This window comes from Coenobita brevimanus, chromosome 13 (genome assembly GCF_032717465.1).
Source record: "Coenobita brevimanus isolate Jiangsu-jjx chromosome 13, ASM3271746v2, whole genome shotgun sequence".
Taxonomy (NCBI): Eukaryota; Metazoa; Arthropoda; class Malacostraca; order Decapoda; family Coenobitidae; genus Coenobita; species Coenobita brevimanus.
The window spans coordinates 34,091,397-34,113,262 of NC_136966.1; positions in this window are offsets into that span (position 1 = coordinate 34,091,397).

Below are 21,866 nucleotides of genomic sequence, written 5' to 3' on the forward strand. Positions count from 1 at the left end.
TCCTATATATTCGGCTCCTTAGACACAAAGTCTTGCTATTAGGTACTGCCAGCCAAGACCAAACTCAGATATTTACTCTCACAGGTCAGAGGTCACTTGATGGCAGGGAAGATCTGCAAAAGGATACTGTGGGAATATCAGTCATGGTGGAAAGAAAGCCGTTTGCAACTAGAGCTGCTGGTAGTGGAGTAAGAATGGAATTGATGGTCAGGGATGATCATGACTCTCTGATATTGCCTAACGAGTGAAGCTGACGGCCTTGTAATGAAACTTACTTCAGTGGTGAGCAAGGATAAAAAGGAAGAATGTGCTGAATAGTAATCTCGGTTCCGAAAACAATTAATGCGTATCTGAGCCAAAGAAAATGTTGCCCAAAATGATGATAACAGGACTCTCTTTTGCCATGGATTACTCCACAATTCTGAACAAGAAAAAAAATGTTTGAGATGCTTGTGGACAGTGGCTGTAATTTCAACTTGTTGTTCACAAGAACTAAGAAGTGCAGTAAACTGTTGTCTTAAAGGTATCTCCTGATGTGTTCTCTTCCATCATAGAATAAGGCATTTACATGTAGGTTACTGTCACAACTTTCCGGGCCATTGCCTCTGTTGACTGATTCTGGGTTACCCAGTGTCATCATAGCTAAGATTTAAGTCAGATATCGTACAGATGCAACTGAAGGAGTGGTTAAACCAAATGTGTTTTCGCAGTTGAAACCCACCCAGCAAACATAAAATGCTTGGGCCAGTATTGTTCCAGTGCTGGCACTCAGACCTTTAATATGTCGGACTAGAGTACGTATATACTGAAAGAGTACCAACAACTCCGCGATAGGACGCCATTTTCCTGTCAAACACGTGGCGCGTACCGAGTCCGACTCCCTGGCTGGCGACCTACTGTCCTCTCTCTCTCTCTCTCTCCTGCTGGTGATAGTTGCTATAGATACTGACGAAAGAATAATATAAGAGGTGATGAATGAGAAGTAGGATGCTTACAATCAATGTTTATATGAGAATATTTAACAATATATTATATTATAGCAGTAACCTGTTGAGGGACAGGACTTGATGATTACGTTCTGTACAAGTTTCCTCATGGTTACTCTTTTACTAAGTTCTATATTTTTCTTCTGTGTGTTTCTTTTGTCTTCTTCATAAATCTTTTTGCAGTAGAAATGCAAGCAAGCATTGATAAACTTCCTTAGAAGTTTGTTTTTGAGGTTGTGACAGGTAGGAATATCATAATTTTTGGTTAGGTTTACTGCTTCATTCATCAGGGTTTTCATAATGTCATCCTTTCCTGTCAAACCACACTGACTTTTCCTGAACATCAGCTCTACTTTATGCAGCATCTCATATACTTTATCTGGCATGCAATAAGTCCTCCTTTTTTGTGTTCCTTGAGTAAAGTGAGGTCTGCTGCTTTATGAGCTGTCTGATGGGGTGATAATATTACATCTCCCAGGCCCTCGTCACAGGTGGTCTCCTTGTTTTTTCCACTGTAAAGACAGTAGCCTATAAGGTTGTACACAGAATCACTCTCTGTCACTGACAAGTCCTGCTGATCTTCATCTGTGAAGCTTATTATGCTGACTTCAGACTCACATGAACTGTTAAATGTTAACATTAGAGGTAAACTAGAGTACCTATATAGGTATTCTTAGGTAAACTGTATGTTATACTGGACCCCTTAGAAACTTGTAACATTCATAGACGGTTGACTGAAGAATCACGTTGGTACGTCCACATAAGAATATACATAAAATACTCGTAGTACACGTATATAATATAAGAGGTGATGAATGAGAAGTAGGATGCTTACAATCAATGTTTATATGAGAATATTTAACAATATATTATATTATAGCAGTAACCTGTTGAGGGACAGGACTTGATGATTACGTTCTGTACAAGTTTCCTCATGGTTACTCTTTTACTAAGTTCTATATTTTTCTTCTGTGTGTTTCTTTTGTCTTCTTCATAAATCTTTTTGCAGTAGAAATGCAAGCAAGCATTGATAAACTTCCTTAGAAGTTTGTTTTTGAGGTTGTGACAGGTAGGAATATCATAATTTTTGGTTAGGTTTACTGCTTCATTCATCAGGGTTTTCATAATGTCATCCTTTCCTGTCAAACCACACTTACTTTTCCTGAACATCAGCTCTACTTTATGCAGCATCTCATATACTTTATCTGGCATGCAATAAGTCCTCCTTTTTTGTGTTCCTTGAGTAAAGTGAGGTCTGCTGCTTTATGAGCTGTCTGATGGGGTGATAATATTACATCTCCCAGGCACTCGTCACAGGTGGTCTCCATGTTTTTTCCACTGTAAAGACAGTAGCCTATAAGGTTGTACACAGAATCACTCTCTGTCACTGACAAGTCCTGCTGATCTTCATCTGTGAAGCTTATTATGCTGACTTCAGACTCACATGAACTGTTAAGTGTTAACATTAGAGGTAAACTAGAGTACCTATATAGGTATTCTTAGGTAAACTGTATGTTATACTGGACCCCTTAGAAACTTGTAACATTCATAGACGGTTGACTGAAGAATCACGTTGGTACGTCCACATAAGAATATACATAAAATACTCGTAGTACACGTATACAGTAGCACACACAAAAAAGAACACAATGCATGTTCCACGTATTGTCACAACACACGAAATGATAAGAGTACATGTAGAATACACATCAAAAGAATCTGTACGGATACTGCACGTAAGAATATGCATAAAAAAAGGAGACGTGATAATAAACACACGAAAGCTAAACATCATACACATATGAACAGTAGCATACGATAGTATAAAGGTATGATAGTATAAAAGTAGGCTACTTTGGTATGTAGAGCGTACTATTATTTTGTGAATAATACTTTTTTTCCATGTAGGCAAAATACACAAAATACACAAGTAACACAATGCACTCATATGGACAGGAAATATAATAATACATGTGCAAGATATGCATAAATAATGATAAACAACTAATATCAACATAGCATGAAAAAAACGTGAATTTGTGAATCATCACTTCTTACGCAAATGCATTCTCAATGATTAACCCATCCTGATACTCTTATCTACTTTAGCCGTTCCCTCTTACACCAACAATTCTTTTATTTCTAAGGCAGAGAGGAACAAGCTCCCAGAAAAATACATGATAACATTCATTAACCCCTTAACCGCGGGGCGTCACTTTCATGACGCTCGGGAGCAAGGGATCACACCACAGGGCATCACTTTTGTGATTCTTTGTTATTTTGAATTCGCCTGAGCTTTCAAGTGGTGGCTTGTATCATCTATCAATACTACCAGTGTCCAGCTATACTCAGTTCTGCTAATGTCACCTGTAGTCCCATCCACTGTTGACAATTTAGCCATTTTTCTCCTATCCTTGACTCCCCCCCTCCTTACCTCCCCTCCATTACCCTCTCCTTTTGCCTGACCAGCTGCTCTATGCTACACAAATCCTGGATGGATTTTTCCACTCATTTTATCCATTGAAATGTGCCCTTTGCCCTATTCTAATACAAAATGATATATGAAAGAAAGAGAAAAGGTAATTGATATTGCCATACATCTGGAATGGGCTAATTATCACCTGGCAACACCTCACGTGCACTCGTTCGCTACTTTTCCCCATTTATTTCCCCTTGAAATACCTGTTCTCATAATAAAAATATATATAAGAAAGGGAGGGAGAAACCTAAGTGATATTTACATTCACATGGAACTACCTAATTTATTATGTATTGTCTAGATTTCCTGCCAATCATTTTATAGCGTATATATTAGCAGTTGTCACCACGCTGACATTGGCAACCCTTCACTGCCTTAGGTCACAGCATTCAATTTACTGTCGTCTTTCAAGGTGAAACCAGGTCGGATTCGCGCCTGTCCAATGCCGCCACTTTTTAGCCCCATGAAAAGGGCCCTGTGACCTCTACCCCTACTAAACCTTGTGTGTAGGGGTAAAGGGCTAAGTGACTCTGCTGTGGAACGTGAACTGGCTAATGTATCAGTTATAATGATGGACAGTGACTACGATCTTTCTGGTGACTCTAAAACAGTGCAAGTGGAAATGTAAATAATGTGTAAACAGCAAGTGAATGCAATGAATGTAAATATAACTAAACAGTGGAAAATAGTTTTATAAGTTACTGCAAATGACAGTGCATAACATAGTGTAAATAAAATAGAAATGTAAATAATGTAAATAAAATAGAGAATGTAAACAGAAATGTAAATAAGTAGTAATATAAGAAAATGAGTATATATACTAGGAGTAATGAAGGTGAAAGTGAAAATCTCACTCTAGCATGTATGAATACTGGGAGTTTGAAAGTGAAAGTGACAGCTTCGCTCTCTACACTAGTATACAGTACGAGAAAGTGAATGCCTGGATTGAAAATAAACTACTAGTACTGAAAGAAACTTATAGATAAATATTGTATATATAAATAAGTGTAATAAAGTACTAGGAATATAAAGTGTGAAGGTGTTTATAAATAATAAATGAGAGCTCCACCTCAGAATACCATCAGGGAACCAGCATGGGAGGAAAGCTCGTATGTGCTCGTAATTTGCGTTTCTTTCACGGTGTTTTTTTTTTTTTTTATGGATTCCAAACTGCTTGAAATTCATAGAACAGTGTTTGTAGTTATAATATCGGGCAGCTGTAACCATATTACTGGGTATCGGGAAGTGTAAAGTGGTGACTTCGTTACCCAACTTCAGAAGTCTCCACAAGTCCTATGGTTGTCGATGAAGGCTCAACAAACATCCCAGGGGAAAGCTGAAGGTATGTGCCATAGGCACATATAATTTTATTATTCTAGGACTAATAACTGATTTTTGGCAAATATTTTTAAAAAGTCAGTCGGAGCGCGAATATCCTCGCGGGACGCGCAAGGAGCGCAAAAACATCCCCGCGGTGTAGGGGTTAAGCATACCATACCTCACATAAGACTGATTTAGAAGTTGTTCCCACCCTAGACGATTGACTTTATTCCTCCATAATTTCCATCTTTTTGGATCAGATGGAAATGTGAACACTTTAAAGCCTTTCTTCAGTCGATTGACACACTCACAGGCAGAACAGCCCGGCATCACGCCCACTCTCAGCAACAAAAAAACATGAACTAATGCTAATGGAATGCCTGCATTGAGTTTCAGTCAGGCGTTGCGCGAATTTGGCAGGAAAATGGCGGCCATTAGCTGAGCATTCGGTACCCCCTATGTCGCTACTCTTCCGGTATAAAGGTACTCTATATCAGACCAACGATGTAAACTCTGGCTTCCGATGTTGGTCTGACTTATATCAGTTATCTGTTTGCACTGTGGGATGTATCGGTTCAATACAGGATTTGTAATGGGCCAATGATGGAAGCCTTAAATGTGTCTTAATCTGGTGTAAGTAATTAGACCAATTAACAAGTCAGTGCGTCTGGACATCTCGAAATAAATGGATCATGAAATTAACTTTTTCTTGCATTGAGGGAATAACATTGTAAACTTTTAGCCTTTAAATGGTTCATTAAAAAAAAAAAAAAAAAAAACAGGATTCGAATCTTTGTCCTCTGAACACCTACTGTGCAGTCCACACATCTGACTGCTGATTTAGAGAGTGGAAAGTCTCTGCAACATTGATCTCACCCAGGTGACATACATCTATGAATACACACTGTGTTGCCAGCTTCGTATCGCCTTATGTTCCGATTTGCTGCCAGGTGATGAAATGTCTGAAATGAAACAAATTAAATTAACTGTCTGGTGTGGGACTCAAAGCCGTGCCTCCAACACATCAGAAATGTGCATATTACCATTGAGGCACCAACAACTTCTATACCCGACTTGTTGAAATATCTACATTTTATAAAATATATTTCAGTTTTCTTCTATATGAAAATGATCTGTGATGGATGAGGTATAATTATATCACTCAGTTGCTAGCAGCTTGATTGGCTTGTTCAGCAATACATAGATGGGCCAACATTTTATTACTATTCTTGGACCAGTCATCAAAAACAGTTATAGTTATATATCCGTCCAATAAATGTTTAACACCAGTAATCTGGTGTATGGATAATTTTTTTTTATTCATTTGTTTTTCTTTCCTCTGTTCTGTTATATATATATATATATATATATATATATATATATATATATATATATAAAACCATTACTGCCAGGAATTGGTCCAATGTATGGTTGCCATTTCAGCTCAGTGTCGGAAAACAAGTTATATTTACATATAAGCCCAATACAAGTCTTACATCAATTGCCCCGACATAAACAGAACCTGTCCAATGTATGGTTGCCGTTTTCCCTTAGTTCCCTTCTACGCCAATGCTGGCCCGTCATTTCAATATTTACTGAACATATATCTAAAAAAGATTCTACCAAATATGTAAGTTTTTTTTTGCAGGGTATTGAGAAAATGTTTTGATTTCCAGTCATTTGTCCACTTTGCATCCAGTACAGACTGTCCAATTATGCTTTTCCCATAAGGAAAGACATTTTTGTGATGATGAGGTTTGCATTTACCCAAGGGCTGCAACATACCTCTCAAGATGAGCCATGAGAGTGCTGCAGTGTACCTGTTATGAATGAAATTTCCATCCTCTTATCATCAGGCTTTTAGAAAGAACACTGTTTCTTATACATATTTTTGTAATTATATCTTATTCCCTCTCCTAAGGTCAAACTCAGAATCAAAGTAACAGTAATTCCTATGAACAAAATCTGAGCACTTCTAATGCATTAACTGTGATGAACTCATGGAAAGCCAATACATATTTTTTTAATAATAGTTTTTTATGCCAAAATCAAATATAAGGTTAAGCGTGGCTAAGATAAGAGACAGAAGGATGAATTAACCCCTTAACCGTGGGGCATCACTTTCTTGACGCTTGGGAGCAAGGGATCATACCGCAGGGTGACACTTTTGTGATTCTGTGTTATTTTGAATTGGCCCGAGCTTTGAAGTGGTGGCTTGTATCATCTATCAGTACTGCCAATGTCCAACACTAGTCAGCACTCTTAATCTCATCTGTACTCCCATCCATTGTTGACAATTTAGCCATTTCTCCCCGTTCTTGACTCCCATCCCTACCTCCCCTCCATTACCCTATCCTCTCGCCTGCCCGGCCGTGCTACGCTATGTAAATCTTCCCTGGAATTTTTCACTGATTTCATCCATTGAAAAAAGCCCTATGTCCTATTCTTATACCAAATAATATATACAAGAAAGAAATAAGGTAAGTGAGAGTGCCATACACCTAGAATTGGCTAATTATCACCTGACAACACCTCATGTGCACTCGTTCACTAATTTTTGCTGTTTATTTTCCCTTGAAATATTGCGTATAATCTATTTTCGTAAAAAAAATATATATAAGAAAGGAAGGGAGAAGCCTAAGTGATATTTACATTCACCTGGAACTACCTAATTATTGCAGGCCACCACACTGTATTCTACGCTAAGTAAATCTTCCCTGGAATTTTCCACTGATTTCATCCATTGAAATAAGCCCTATGCCCTATTCTTATACCAAATAATATATACAAAAAAGAAATAAGGTTCGTGATAGGACCATAAACCTGGAATTGGCTAATTATCACTTGACAACACCTCACGTGCACTCGTTCGCTAATTTTTCCTGTTTATTTCCCCTTGAAATATGCCATATAATCTATTTTCGTAATAAACATACATATAAGGAGGGAACGGAGAAGCCTAAGTGATATTTACATTCACCTGGAACTACCTAATTTATTATGTATTGTCTTGGTTTCCTGCCAATCATTTCATTGCTGTATATTAGCAGGTCTCATAGGGCTGAAGTTGGTAGTATTGCACCTACCCTAGCGCCAGGCAGCAGGAGGCCACCACTATCAGTTCACTGTCGTCTTTGAAAGTGGGAGTAGCCTATGTCTGTTTGCTCCTGCTAACTTCCGCCGCTTTATAGCCCCATGCAAAGGGCCCTGTGACCTTTACCCCCTATTAAACCTCGTGTGGAAAGAGGTAAAGGGCTGACAATTGATAGAGAGTGACTATGATCTTTTTATTGAGTAAAACAGTGCAAGTGGAATTGTAAATAAAGTGTAAATAATGTGTAAACAGCAAGAAAGCAATGAATGTAAATATAAGTGAACAGAGGAAAATAGTTTTATAAGTTACTTCAAGTGACAGTGCATAACACAGTGTAAATAAAATAGAAATGTAAATAATGTAAATAAAGTAGAGAACGTAAATAGAAATGTAAATGAGTGGTATTATATGAATACGAGTATATATAATAGGAGTAATGAAAGTGAAAGTTTCACTCTAGCATGTATGAATACTATGAGTTATGAGAGTGAAGGTGAAAGTGACATTCACTCTCAATGCTAGTATACAGGACGAGAAAGTGAATGCTTCGTATTTTACTGAAAGAAATTGAATCCCTACAGTGACAATAAACTACTATTACTGAAGGAAACTTATGGATAAAGACTGTAGATATATATAAGTGTTATGTTGTAACAGAAATATAAACTGTGAGTGTTTTTATGAATAATAGACAACACTAGCGGCGAACGATCGGAAGTGGGATGGTCATACGCCCTCGTAATTTTCATTGCTTTCACAGTGATTTTTGGGGGGAGTATGGATTCCAAACTATTTGAAAATCATAGATTAGTGTTTCTGGTGATAATATCAGGCTGTGGTAATCATATTACGAGTTGTCGGGAAGTGTAAAGTGGAGACTTCGTTACCCAACTTCAGAGGTCTCCACAAGTCCTACGGTACTCGACGAAGGCTCAACAAACATCCAAGGAGAAAGCTGAAGGTATGTGCCATAAGTATATATGATTTTATTTTTCTAGGACTAATAACTGATTTTTGGCAAATATTTTTAGAGAGTCTGTTGGAGCACGAATATGCCCGTGAGAGCCGCAAGTCAAAGCAAAACATGCCCGCGGTTTAAGGGTTAAAGAACATACAGTAGGTTATGATAAACATTACACTACACACTAGGCATAACAGGAAGGGACCTTATACACTTATCTCCTCAATAGGAAACTGAGCATCGTCACCAATGATTTGACTCCAGGAAGTAAAGTTATATCTTGTACGTATGTGCTGAGTCAATGGACACACCTCCAGTACATGCAACTCTGTTTGCACAGCACCACATGGACAGAGCCGCTCTGCTACTGAGAGGCGTCCCCGCCCACGCCGATTCCAACGGGCCGTCTCAATCGCCAGATTATGACTGACTGCCCGCAGACGACTAAATGCCATTCTATGTACCTCACTAGTTTTACCACAACATTTATAGATCTCATGAACTGTTAAGGTAGGGTTCAACACATTATAAATTAGCCTTCTAGAAGATGTAGAGTTAGAAATTGATTGCTTTAACCCCTTAAGCACGGGGTGTCACTTTCGTGACGCTCGGGTGCAATGCATCATACAGCTGGGCATCACTTTTGTGATTCTGTGTTATTTTGAATTATCCCAGGCTTTCAAGTGGTGGCTTGTATCATCTATCAGTACTGCCAATGTCCAACACTAGTCAGCACTCCAAATCTCATCTGTACTCCCATCCATTGTTGACATTTTAGCGATTTCACCCCCTTCCTGACCCCTCCCTACCTGCCCTCCATTACCCTGTCCTCTCACCTCCCAGGCCACGCTGCACTAAGCAAAGGTCCCCCGGATTTTTCCACAGATTTCATCCATTGAAATAAACCCTATGCCCTATACTTATACAAAATAATATATACCAAAAAAAAAAAGGTAAGTGATAGTGTTATACACCAGGAATTGGCTAATTATCACCTGACAACACCTCACGTACATTCATTCGCTACATTACCATGGTAATTTCTCCTTTGAATTATGCCTTGTAATCTATGTCTGTAATAAAAATATATATCAGAAAGGAAGGAAGAAGCCTAACTGACATTTACATTCACCTGGAACTACCTATTTCTTTATGCATTGCTGAGATTTTCTACCAATAATTTATTAGCATGTAAGTTAGCAGCTGTCAGCCTCAGTGTCATTGTCAACCCTTGCCTTCTCAGATAAGCCGCGGCATTTAGTTCCTTGTCCTCCGCTGTGGTCAAACCATGTCGCACTCGCGCCCCGCCATTTCTGCCGCTTCTGCGCCCATTGCAAAGGGCCCCACCTCTACACTCATAAAAAGTCGTGAGGGAAGCAGGAAAGGACTTAGTGACTCTGCAGTGGCACGTGAACTAGCAGAATTGTCTATGGTGATGATGGATAGTGATTTTGACCCTTCGGGTGAATCGTGTGATGAGCTGGGTGAGGAAATCGTGCCAGAAAGTGCTAGTACGAGTGCTTCAGTGTCGGAAGTTATCCCTAGCTCCAAGGGAAAGGAGCCATTAGTGCAGCAAGGGAAGGAATTTGGGAAGGGAGTGAAAAGGCGGCATGTTAGCCCCAGAACAATGGCCCCGCATGACCCAGCCCGCCATGAGTCCCGAGTTGATTTACCTCCTCGTTCCCCAAGCCCCACTTCACTCATTTCTTCCTCTTCGTCTGCTGAATTATCTCCGGAGTCTTTGTCGTCGGAGTCACCACCAACATCAACAGTGAACGCAGGCCGTAGAGGAAGAGGTAAATCCCGGACAAGTAAAAGTAGAGTTGGTACTAGAGTAAGGGCTGCTAGTGCTGTACGGCAACCCAGGGTCAGTGCGAGTGACCTTGAACCTGATAAATGTGCCTCACAGCCACCCACCACCCTCACCCACCCTGCACCGCCACGACAGGGAATCCTGGACGCCTTCGCGTGGACGGAAGGGTCCGATTTTGTGCCAAAACATTTACTTTTTGATGAGAGCTCCTCAGGAGTACAGCCTGCCTTCACTCTTGACGATAATGCTGAGTGTGTGGACTACCTTTTGACCTTCCTAGATGACGAAGTCATGCAGCACATATGTGATGAGACCAACAGGTATGAATCACAACGTGCTGCAAGTGGTACAGGTGCAGCCAAGATGCAACAGTGGTCCATGCTTGGAGTGCAGGAGCTGTATGTGTTCTTTGCCCTCATGCTTCTCATGCCACACTCAAAGAAGCATGAGTTGGAAGAATACTGGTCCATGGACCCCTTACTACCCTCACCCACCTTCAATAAGTACATGGCCAGAGATCGCTTCCAGAACATCATGGGAAACCTGCACTTTGCCGACAACGATGTACCTTCCCAAACCGACCCACTCTGGAAGATCCAGGAGATTCTGAGCAGAATGAAGGATAAGTTTATGTCATTCTTCCACCCCTTTCAGAAGGTTGTCACTGACGAATCCTTGGTTTTGTTCAGAGGATGTCTTCGGTTTGTACAGTACATTCCAAGCAAATGCCATCGCTTTGGAATCAAGTACTTTGTACTGTGCGACTGTAAGACGGGGTACATCCTTAACTTCGTCATTTATTCAGCCAGCACTGTCGATCTGGATAAAACACACCCCCTTGGCTTCTCAGGCTGTGTAGTGAAAGTGCTCCTTGAAAAGTATTTTGGTGGGAATCATGTGCTGTATACAGACAACTATTATACAGCACCGAAACTTGCCAAATACCTTTCAGAGCACTGCACTGGCTCCTGCGGCACTGTCAAAAGTAATCGTGCCCACTTCCCTAAATTCACAGAGCCAGGAACCTCGCAGTGAGGAGACGTGCACCTACGCAAGTCTGAGAAGATGCTGGCAATATGGTGGCTTGACAAGAGGGTCGTGCACATGCTCACCACCGTTCATAAGGGGGAAATGACAGACAGTGGGAAGGTCGACCGTAGGACAGGCGAACCTATGATGAAACCTGATGCTGTGTTAGACTACAATATCAACATGCGGTTGGTGGACAAGTCCGACATGATGATTAGTGAGTTCGACTGCCTCAGGAAGAATACTAGGTGGTACAGGAAAGTTTTTCTGCATCTCATAGATATGACGATGCTGAACGCCTTCATCCTGTACAAGATGAAGGTCAAGCCACCCAAGTCCTTCTCCCTGAGATTGTTCGCCAGGACTTGTATTCAGCAGCTGCTGGATAGATATGGTAGGGTGACAGCAGCAACTCCAAGGCGCCATCCAGTAACACTTCCTGACCGACTTGAGCAGAGGGCGTATATGGATCGGCACAGACTGGAGCTAATGCCTTCCACAGGTAAAAGGAAGGCTGCGATCCGCAGGTGTCAGGTGTGTGCACATACCACCTGCCACACACCTGAGCACAAACGCACCTCTTGGCAGTGCGGTGAGTGCCAGGTTCCCCTCTGTGTTACCTGCTTCCTTGATTAGCACAGCCAGAAGCAGTTCTAAAAGTGCAAGTGGGAAAGGAGAGTAATGTGTAAATAATGTGTAAATAATGTGTAAATAGCAAGTGAAAGCAATGGATGTTCAGTACATATGATTGAACAGTATATTATAGTTTTATCTTACTGAAAGTGACAGTGACTAACATAGTGTAAGTGAAACAGAAGAGTAGATATTGAAAATACAATAGAAAATGTAAATAGTAATGTAAGTAATTAGTAATATAAGAGTATGAGTACAAATACTTTATGTTATAACAGTGAAAGTGAATCCGTGGCTCTCTACGTATTTTACTGAATGAAAAATTGAATGACTTCAGTGACAATAAACTAATACTACTGAAGGAAACTTATGAAGAAAAACTCCAGATATATATAAGTGTGATAAAGTAATAGAAATATAAAGTGTGAGGTGTTTTATGAATAATAAATGACAGAGTACCAAGAGCGAACTAGCGCAAGTGCGACGGTCATAAGCGCTCGTAATTTTCATTCCTTTCACAGTGTTTTTTTTTTTTTGGAGTATGGATCCCAAACTACTTGAAAATCATAGAGTAATGTTTATAGTGTTAATATCTGGCTGTGGTAATCATATTACGGGTTGTCGGGAAGTGTAAAGTGGAGACTTCGTTACCCAAATTCAGAGGTCTCCACAAGTCCTATGGTAACCGACGAAGGCTCAACAATCATTCCAGGAGAAAGCTGAAGGTATGTGCCATAAGCATATTTAATTTTAATATTCTAGGACTAATAACTGATTTTTGGCAAATGTTTTTTGAGAGTCTGTCGGAGCCCGAATAACCCCGCGGCACACGCAAAACATTGGTAAATGTGCCCGCGGTGTAGGGGTTAAAGATTCAATGCTGACTTTAACATCATCAACAGAATCATTGATTAAACTCTTAATGTGTTTACTTGTTGGTGTGTTAGCTGCCATGGTCAGCCTGACGGCGTGCACCGCCATCTCCCCCCACAGTCACTGGAAAAGCTTCCTCTCCCTTGCAAGTACTAAAGATTTCAGTGGTGGGTACCTGAGTTCCACGTAACAAACGTCCATGCACGCCATCACACTAGCCCCCAGCAGCTATTTAATACCCCAGTTATACAATTTTTCCATTGGCCTCAAGTTCCCATTGAACCAGGACTCACAGCCATATAGGATGGTTGACATTAAGGCTGCTTCAAACATTTTTTTTTTAACATAAAATTGTTTGTTGATACTCTTTTCCAAAAATTATACAAATTTTAGAATGTGGCACATTTTTTCTTGTGCGTGGGTGGTAATGGCGGACGACAGGGTCCCGTCGCTTGTGAAAAGACTGCCCAGATACACATACCTGTCACACCACTGCATGACCATCCCACCTACGCAGAACGGCTTACGATTGCCCACCGACGCATGGATTGCAAATAACTTGGTCTTAATATTATTCACAACCATACCTTATTTACACAGAAGTGATTCAGAAATATAAGTTTATGTTCCATCCCACATCGCGTTGTCGAGAAAAGAACAGTATCGTCCATAAGAACAAGGAGATGAAGCCACTGTAAAAAACCATCTGGCCCGCAGTTGGACTTTATCAACTTAATCATGCTCTTTACAAAAATGATAAACAATAAACAAGATTTTTTTTTATGCGAGGAAGAAGGAACCAAAGACTGCAAAGACCGCAATTGTTGTTCCTTCCAAGAGAAAAACAAAATACAAGAGAGAGCCAAATTCAAGATCCGATCATTTCAAGATGCCTGGACACACTGCGTTTGAAGGACTGGAAGCAAGAAATACAGACAGAGGGAGACAGTTCCAGAGTTGACGTGTTGCATAAATGAAGGACTGGGAGTCACGGTTAACTCTTGCATTAGAGAGTTGGACAGAAAAGGGATGAGAGTTTGCTGCTAGATGGGTGTTACACGCCCATCATAGAGGTGGAGGAATGCATGCAGATAATTCAGAGGAACAGTGACCATTGAAGTAGCGATGGAAAAGAGATAAAGATGCAACAGTGCAATGAAGAGACAGAGGTTGAAGGGAGGCAGTAAGAGGAGAGTTAAAGAGACGAAAAGCCTTGGACTTCATCCTATTGAGAAGAGCTGTATGTGGGGAACCTTCTCACACATGAGAGTTGTACTCCACACAGGGGCAGATAAAACCCCTATATAGAGTCAACAATTGTGCAGGGGTAAAGAAGGAATGGAGTCGGCTTAGCACACCTAATCTCTTAAAAGCAGATTTTACAAGAGATGTAATATGATCTTTCCAAGATAAGTCCCGAGTAAATGAAACTCCAAGCATGTTCAAGGATGATGCAGGATTAAGATGAATATTTTAAAACATTAGTGGGCGTACCTGTGGAAGATTTTGTCGGATTGATAGGTGTAAAAACTGAGTCTTTGATGCATTAAAAACAACCAGAATTTTTTTTTACCCTAGTAAGAGATACGAGCCAAGTCAGATTTTAGGTGTGCAATAGCTACATCCCTTGTCTGTTAAAGTATCTGCTGAGATGGACGTTGCGGGAACCGAATGGAAAAGTGAAGGGTGGAGTCATCAGCATAAGAGTAGGTAGGGTAAGATGTACAGCTTAGAAGGTCATTGATGAATAAAAGGAAGAGAGTTGGTGATAGGACAGAGACCTGAGGAGCACCATTGTTGATAGATCTAGGAGAAGAACGATGGCCGTCTACAACAGCGGCTATAAAACGACCATAAAGGAAGTTAGAGATGATGGCACAGATAGAAGGACAGAAACCGTAAGAGGGCAGTTTGGAAATTAAAGATTTATGCAAGACTCGATCGAAAGCCTTTGAGATGTCAAGTGCAATGGCAAAGCTTTCGCCAAAGTCCCGAAAGGAGGATGCCCAGGAGTCTGAAAGGTAGGTGAGAAGATCGCCAGTGGAGCATCCTTGACGGAACCCATACTGGCGATCAGAAAGGTTGTGACAGGAAAGATGCTTTAATATTTTTCTATTAAGAATCGACTCGAAAACTTTTGAGATACAGGATGTTAAAGCAATTGGACGATAGTTAGAGGGTTGGGAATGGTCACCCTTCTTTGGGACTGGCTGAATGAGAGCAAACTTCCAGCAAGAAGGAAAGGTACAAGTTGATAGACAAAAGAGAAAGAGCTAGCCTAGACAGGGTGTAATCACAGAAGCACAGTTCTTGAGAACAATGGAAGGGACTCCATGAGGCCCATATGCCTTATTTGTACTGAGGCCAGCATTGGCAGAAAATACATCAGCTGAAGAAATTTTAATGTCAGCCATGAGGAAGTCAGAGGGGGGAAGTGATTGAGGAACAACACCGGAATCGTCTAAGGTGGAATTGGAGGAGAAAAACTGAGCAAAGAGATCTGCTTTATCAGTAGAAGAAATAGATACAGAGCCATCAGAGTGGAAAATAGGAGGGAAGGGTGATGAGGTAAAGTTGTTAGAAAGATTTTTGGCAAGGTGCCAGAAGGAGCAGGAAGAATTCGAGTTGGAGAGTTGGGAGCATTTAGTATGGATGAAATTATTTTTAGAAGCGTGAAGAACAGACTTAGCACGATTCCGGGCAGAAACGTTTAAAAGATGTGATTCAGGGATGGGTTGGCTCCGGTACCTTTTATAGGCCCTCTCGTTGTTGCAGACAGCATTAGAACAAGCGTGATTAAACCAAGGCTTTCTTGCATTAGTCAGAGGATATGAGAAAGGAATGTATGCTTTCATGCCAGAGAGAATAACCTCTGTAATGCGCAAGGCACACCCAGATGGTTCCTGGCCATGGAAGCAGTAATCATTCCAGGGAAAATCATAGAAGTACTGCCTGAGGGCATCCCAATCCACAGCTCCAAAGTGCCACAGACGACGTTTCTTTGGAGGGTCCACAGGCAGTGCCGGAGCGATAGGACAGGTTAAGGTGATGTGGCTGTGATCGTAGGAGCCCAATGGAGAGAAAGATTAACAGTGTAGGCAGAAGGATTAGTAGTGAGGAAGAGGTCAAGTATGTTGGAGCTCTGTCCAAGGCAGGCATGGATACAGGTAGGGTGCTGTACAAGCTGCTCTTGGTCATTAAGGATAGAAAAGGTGTAGGCTAGTTCACTAGGTGGATCAGTGAAAGGAGAGGAGAGCCAAAGGTGGTGGTGAACACTGAAATCTCCTAGAATGGAGATTTTGGAGAAAGGATAAATGGATAGAATGTGTTCCATCGTAGAAGTGAGATAGTCAAAGAATTTCTGATAGTCAGTAGAATTAGGAGGTTAGTAAACAGCGCAGATATATTTAGTTAGAGAATGACAGGAAAGCCAAAGCCAGAGTGTAGAGAATTAAGAAGAATCGAGTTCAGGAACATGAGAACAAGATAGGTCGTTGTGTACATATACTCAACATCCACCTTTGGCTTTGAAATAGTATAGAGAAAGTAGGAGGATACAATAATGGGTTTGCTGTCAGTTGCCTCAGATAGCTGAGTCTCAGTTAGAAATAGAAGGTGAGGTTTAGAGAAGGAGAGGTGGTGCTCAACAGAGCGAAAGTTAGAGGAAAGGCCGCGAATGTTGCAGAAATGGAGAAGAAGAGAGTCAGACATTGATTCCAGGAGGCTCGAGTCATCACCGGGAGAGGTGCAGAAGATGGGGGCATTTATGGTCCCCCCCCCACGGGGACTCCAAGGCTTGGTTAAACGACGCCATTTTGGTTGAATTTTTAATATGAAGTGTAGTTTGTACTGTGCATGTAGTTTGGTGTTGACAGAGAGACTTGTATTGGAGAGCATGCTGGCCTGCTCTCTGTGTTATTGAGACACTGAAAAAGTTCAGAAAAGGGGGATAGTCGGGACCTAGTCCCGAGGGCTGATGAAAAGGGAGCTCCAGCTCTCCCTGTCATCAGCTTTCCATCCACCTTGGGAGTACTGTCCTGCTCGACTGGTGCTAGAGTCTACTCCGGTTGGGGACCCCTGTCTGATGCCGATCCTGGATGTTACTTTGGCTGTCCCAGTATTGCTCAGAGTAACCTCGTATAGCGCCACCAGTGCCGCTAACATTCGCGACCCGTACCCCAGTTCACGTAACATGCAAAGCAATTTGGCGCGAAGGACACGGTCGTATGCAACTGAAAAATCGACAAAGCAAACAAATAATTTATGCTTTCTCCTGTGGGCAAAATCAATTAACAGTCTAAGTGCCATAACATGTTCAATGCAGCCCCAGCCTTCCCGACTCCCTGCCTGCTCCCGATACGGAACATACCACATACTTAATCGAGTTGATAGCACCATGTTATACAGCTTTGCCAAGCAGTTTTTAATATTTATACAACTGAAATTCTTGGGTAATGATCATACATACACACACACACACACACACACACACACACACACACACACACCAAGAACTGGTTGAAGTGGAGACCCACAATAGACTGGTTGAACGTGTAAACAAACTAGAAATGGCTTTCAAAAATGAAATTGATGAAATAAAGAAGCAGATGCACTTGCAAAAGGAAGAAATAGAAAAACTAGGAAGGGAGGCCAATAAGAAAGACACAACCCTCAGTGAACTAACAGTGGAATTGAGTATACTTAGGAAGAAAATGAGTGAAATGGCTAGTACAGTAGTCAATCACGAGAGTGTTATGGAAGAGTTCAAAAATGACACAGTTAGGCAAGTAAGCAGTCTTATTGACCAGAGCAGTGATATTGAGGAGAAGATAACACAGGTAAATGAAGCTGTGCAAAGCTACAAAAATGATGTGGAAACCACATATGCTGAAATGGTGAAAGTAAAGAAAGACTTAGAAACAAGGGTGGAGGAAAAAAGCATTAAAAAGGAAGTGAAAAGAATAATCCAAAACAATCCAAAGTTAGTCAGAGATTCAGTAGATATAAACAAATTTATAGTAATCACTGGTATAGAAGAGGAAGAAGTAAAAAACAAGATCACAAGAGACAAAAAGGAGATGGCAAATGTAATGAGCTTACTGAAAGAAGTATCAGAGGAAATCTGTAGTAAAGACATAGAGGAACACAAAAGGTTAGGGAAATACGAGAAAAGCAAGACAAGACCTCTAAAGGTGACTTTCCAGAGTGTAAACACTGTGGAAGAGATACAAAAAAATGCAAAGAATCTTATGGAAAAAGAGGAGTTCAAAAATGTATGGATAAAAAGATGCCTAACACAAGAGGAACTGGAATTGCTGAAAGAGAAAAGGGAGGAAGCAAAAACAAAAAATGAGGGAAGATCAGAAGAGGAGAAGAAATTTTTTTTACAAAGTAATAGGATTGCAGGTACGAAAGTGGTACACAAACAGGATGGAATAAAAAGGAGGAAGGTAGTAGAACCATGTCATGACAAGTATATAAACAAGATGATACAGTTGATGTACTCAAATGTGGATGGAATGGTATCTAAATTACTAGAGATGAATGATTATGTCAGAGAAAATGAACCACAAATAATATGCCTAACTGAAACAAAATTAACACCAAGGATATCCAATGACATACTAAACTTAGAGGAATACAATATATGGAGAAGAGACAGAAATTTAAAAAAAGGAGGAGGAATTATAATATTAATTAAGAAAAATCTAAAAGTCAATGAAATAAAACTAGATATACCATCACAAGTAGAACTGATTGCAGTAGAGATCAACACATCTGAAGGTAAAGTAATTGTAGCCAATTTGTACATGCCACCCAGATCAAACACATGGGAAAGAGATGAATATGAGGACCTGGCAGAGAGTACAATTCAGAGATTAAGATCATTACTACATAAAATTGAAGAGATATCAGAAAGGATTATACTAACTGGGGATTTCAATACAAATATAAATTGGAATACTCCAGATATAATTAGCCAAGAAAGCTGTTGGGACCAAAAGCTCCTGGATCTCGTACAAGAGTCCTTCCTAACGCAACATGTGAGGGAAACCACCAGAAAAAGAGGACTTGATGTACCTTCAGTGCTAGATCTAATATTTACTAGGCAAGAAAATGTTATTGACAGTTTAATATATCACCCTCCACTCGGCAAAAGCGATCATGCAGTACTAAATTATAACTTCAGGATAGCATATGACATAGTAAACGGCAATGATAGTTACAAAAAGGGCTTAAACTATAAAAAGGGAAATTATCAAGACCTAAAGAAGTATTTCTTAGAAGTTGATTGGGAAAATGAGCTTAGAGGACAAGATTTCAATGCTGTATATAAAAAGTTCTGTGAATTTTATGAAATAAGGAGTCCAGAAGTGCATCCCACAGCACAAAGAAGCAGATAAGAAAATACAGAAATGGTTCAATACAGAATGTAAAAAATCAAAAGAAAGAAGAGATTTGTCGTGGAATAGATACAGAAGACATAATAGTGAAAGGGCATATAATAATTACAAACAGGCAAGAAACGATTATACAAGAATAAGAAGCGAAGCCCAAAAACAGTTTGAGGAGGATATAATAAATAAAAGTAGTGATCAACCAAAGCTGTTTTACAGCTATATCAGAAGCAAAACCGAAGTAAAAGATATAATACAAACAATTACGGACGAGGGAATCACTTATACACAAGAGAAAGATATTTGTGATGCACTAAATAAGAATTTCCAATTAGTTTTTACAGAAGAAAAATTTTTTGAGAGGGACTATGTGGAACATGCATGTCCACACATACTACCAGATATACAAATAGCAGAAAAAGTAATACAGGAGGAGTTAAGTAGATTAGACAGAGGAAAAGCAAGTGGTCCTGATGAAATTTCATGTTGGGTACTACGAGAATGTGCAAAGAGTTAAGTAAACCATTATTCTTAATTTTCAAGAAATCCTTGAGTCAAGGTAAACTGCCTGATATTTGGAAAAAAGCAAATATTGTCCCCTTATTCAAGAAAGGAAATAGACAAAATCCAGTCAACTACCGACCAGTATCACTGACCAGTGTTGTAAGCAAGGTATTAGAAAAGCTTATAAGAAAAGCTTGGGTAAATCATCTAGAAGAACACAGTATGATAACAGAAAGACAGTTTGGTTTCAGAAAAGGAAAATCATGTGTTACTAATCTGTTGAGCTACTTTGACAGTGTAACAAACACAATACAGGAAAGGGAAGGATTGGTGGACAGTATCTATTTAAATTTCAAGAAAGCTTTTGACACAGTACCACACCAAAGACTTTTATGGAAACTGTACCATCAAGGAGAAATTCGAGGCAAACTTTTTTTATTGGATGCAAGACTTTCTCATAAAAAGAGAAATGAGAACAGTACTAAGAGGAAACTACTCATCATGGAAAGAAGTGACTAATGGAGTACCACAGGGTTCAGTGCTGGCACCAATCATATTTTTAGTGTATATAAATGATATAAACAGTAACACTGGAAATGAGAGCTATCTGAATATGTTTGCAGATGATGCAAAAATACAAAGGAGAATTACTAACACAGACTCTTGTAAAGAGCTACAAGAAGACTTAAAGAAACTTCATGAATGGAGTAGTACATGGGAAATGGAATTCAATGTGGACACGTGTCATTTAATCAAGTTTGGTAAAAGTGGAAAAAGACCTGATTGGGATTATAAGTTAGGAAATAAAACCCTATACACATCAGAAAGAGAGAAAGACCTAGGTGTGATCATCAATAACAGACTATCTCCGGCTGACCACATCAGCGAGAAGGTACGGAACATGTATACACTGCTTGCAAATATGAGACTAGCATTCACATACATAAATGAAGACATGCTAAGAAGGATAATAACATCATTCATTAGACCAACCCTGGAATATGCATCAGTAGTCTGGAGTCCTCATCTCAAAAAGCACATAGAGAAGATTGAAAAAGTTCAAAGGGCCGCTACAAGATGGATACCAAGCTTAAGGGACCTAAGCTACGAAGAAAGACCAAATAAACTGAATCTACCAACACTACAGGAGAGAAGGAAAAGAGGTGACATGATAATGCTGTATAAGTGCATATCAGGGAAGGAGAAAATAGACATAAATGATTACTTAACATATGGAGAAGCATCAGCAAGAGAACACTTCAAAAACTGTATAAGAAGAGAGGTGATAAAGACGTAAGGAAATTCAGTTTCCCAAACAGAGCAATTGATCAATGGAATGCACTACCGAATGAAATAGTGTGTGCCAAAACAATTCACAAATTTAAGGATATGTACGATAAATATGGTTTAAGACACGGGACAGTAAGAGCTTGACTCAGTCCTGTAAAGATACAATTAGGTAAGAACAATTAGGTAAGAACACACACACACACATATGCGTTTCTTTAAACTAATCTAATTTTCCTATGGACCCTGACGTCCTTCCTCCTGGATTTTTTTTTAACAGATCGGAGGAAGGAAAAACGATTAAAAAATATAATCTATACATCAGATTACTGGTGTCCTTCATTCATAAAATATATGTAACTCTTGGACTTGAACAGCTGCAGGTTAAAGTTTGCAGGGAAACAACTATGGGAAAGCACGTTCCAGAGAGATGCAGTTCGGGGAATGAAAGAATTCTGATAGGCAGAAGTTCTGCAATACGGCTGAGTG